The sequence below is a fragment of the Tupaia chinensis genome, unplaced genomic scaffold (genome assembly GCF_000334495.1).
Source record: "Tupaia chinensis unplaced genomic scaffold, TupChi_1.0 Scaffold000381_1, whole genome shotgun sequence".
Taxonomy (NCBI): Eukaryota; Metazoa; Chordata; class Mammalia; order Scandentia; family Tupaiidae; genus Tupaia; species Tupaia belangeri.
Window position 1 is genome coordinate 2608639 of NW_006159883.1, and position 2763 is coordinate 2611401.

The following is a 2763-nucleotide window of genomic DNA, read 5'->3' on the forward strand; positions in this document are numbered from 1 at the left end:
TGGGACCAGCAGTTAGCATAATGTTTATGTCGCTGGACTCCCACGTAGCTGACTGCGACCCGATGGCTTAAACTCACGCCAGGCACGTGTGCGTGCATGCCCAAGATCCCAAGAGGAAAATGGAGGAAAAGGGATTGAGGCGTGGCCATCCCCCCTGGGGGTGATTTCTCGCTTTCTATCTCTCTGTCTCTTTCTGTCTGTCTGGCGACCGCATGCGCCCTATAGCAAAAAAAAAAAAAAAAAGAAGAAAGAAAGTATGTTACTGTCCACTCCCCAAAATGCAAGGTCAGGCAACTCTAAGCAGGTACTTGGGGAAAAAACCGACAAGTTGTTTTGTATCTTCACTCATATTGTTCTCCCCCCACCCCCACACACAGAGTCACATTAAATGGCCTTTGTAGATCACTCTTATGGTAGTGACATAATGTAACGGGAAAGCAACCCTCATTTCTAAGTAGATATTACAACATGGTTGAAACTATAAATAGGATTCCCATCCCGGAAGAGAATAGTTAAATGGCAGACACTTGGATCTATGGACAAGTACTAGCCACACTAAAAGGGTTGACACTTGAAGCTTTTAGGTCATTTATTTTTGACTCAAGTAAAGGCAACTAGTCCACAGCAGTCATTCTTTCATCCAAGTCACTGGATTCACCTTGTAGATCCAATTTTAAATCGTTATCTACCATTATAATTGTCTTAGTCTTCTTCTTGCACTTCTTGGGAATTGGATAATTAGCAAAAATTTTCCTCTTTTTAATGTTTGGCAATATTTTCAGATCAAAATCCCATTCCTGAAAAGTTCTCAGCATACTTGCATTAAGGATGTCTGGAATCTCGAGGCCATAGCCCTTGTACTGTTGCCACTCGCCGACTGTCCACCAGATGATCTTCTCCCAGGAACAGTGCCGCCGGTCCTGCCTGTCTCTGATGCTGTTGTGTAACTCAGTCTGCTCCAGCTGGCCCCTAAATTGAGTTAAATACCTTTCAATAAAATCACAAGTGTCTCTTTGAATATCCCCCTTTTGGGGAATCAAGATGACTTTGAAACCACTGCAATTTTTCACCAATAAGATTAAGAGGTAAGGCCTTCTCATTCTTCAATTTTTCCTTTTTCTCTTGTTTATGGACCTCTCTTGTAATTTGAGCTGCTTTTCTTCTATATGGGTGGATGACTTTCTTTTCCAGTTCTGTATTTTTTCCCTTTGGTGCTGTAGGCATGGGAATGTCCGAAGACCTCCACACTCCAGACCTGGGTAACCTCCAAGGCCACAGCTCCCGCCGGTGTCTCTGCCTTAACATATGTGCACCCTCAACACTAAATTTCTTTTGATTCTAGAATTATGCAATTACTGGGTCATAGGATATAAATATGTCCAATTTCAGTAAACGATATTAAATTTTTTTTCGAAGTGGTTGAAGCAATTTACACTCTCGTTACCGATGAATGAGTTTCAGTTGCTTCATATTCTTGCCAGTGTTTGCTATGGTTTTTCTTTTCTATATTAACCATTTGGTGAGTATGTGTGGCATTTTATAATAGGAATTTGGATATTCTCCTTTGCAAAGTGTTCTAGACTTTTACCCATTTCTATATTTGATTGTCTGCAGTGTGACCATCAATTTGGAGACATTCTTCTTATACTCTGAGTATGAGTCCTTTGCCAGACAAAAGTTTGCAGTTAGGGTCTGCAATTCGGTGGCTGTATTTTTTGTACTAGTTGATGTCATTTGAGGAGCAGAAATTTGTAATTCTAAAACATCTTAGTTTGCTTCTTTTTTCACTTTGTTTTTCTTCATGATTATAAGCTTTTGATGTGTTGATTAAGAAATCTTTTGCCAACTCCATATCATGGAAAGACACCCCTAGATTTCCTTTTACAAGCTTTATTATTTTGCCTTTTACACCTATTTTGACAATCTATTTAGATTTCTTTTATACAATATAAAGTAGGATTAAACATTTTTTAACTTATTTGTTTTAAGGTCTGGGCTATCAGTAGCTTTAGATATTACCTTCAGTTCTGAAGCAAACAAAATTGCCTTGTGTTATAAGTATAAAATGACTTTTCAAAATAGCTGAAGCCCATAAATGATCCCATAAAATTCAATGTCGCTCTTTGGACAATGACATGTTGTAGTGTACCGTACAGGGAATGAGGTGATCCTTCACATACAATAGTTATTCAGAATTGAAGCAAATCAATGTCGGAACACTAGTCTCCTCGGATGTTAATGTGCGTGCATTTTCATCCAAGTTGATGAGATCTTTCTTTCCAATTCTAGCTCTTCTTTGAGTCTTTTTATACCTTACTGCTTGAAGTTAAGGAATCACATGTGGTTACCCTTTTGAATGATAACTTTAAAATATTTCAATTTTGTTAAAAACCTAACAGAAAAATAATTTTAAAATTTCCTCAAATAGTATCCTGTCTTATATAACAATTGTTCATTTCCCAATACTTCTTTCCAGCCTTTTTCTTTCCTTCTAAAATTCTTTTCATGTTCTCATACTTCATTTATTCAATCATATTTATTTAACTTAATTCTATTATTTGGTTTCTTACAGTGCATAATTCTCTGTGGCTGTTTTGAGCTTCTCTGGATAAAAATCAGTTTTGTTTATTTCATGATTCTCCATGGGGAGATTTAATTTAAATCACAACCATAAGCAAAATAAGTTTTATGATAAATGGGGCTAAATAATACCACATACTTTTAGTATTTTATAACAAACAAAAAAGGAAAGGTACAGGAACT

At 37.0% G+C, this 2763-nt stretch overlaps 1 pseudogene; it reads right to left on the reverse strand.

The window, feature by feature from the left end:
* Window positions 1-614: 614 nt before the first annotated feature.
* Window positions 615-1224, reverse strand: LOC102496129 (translation machinery-associated protein 16 pseudogene; annotated as a pseudogene).
* Window positions 1225-2763: the final 1539 nt, after the last annotated feature.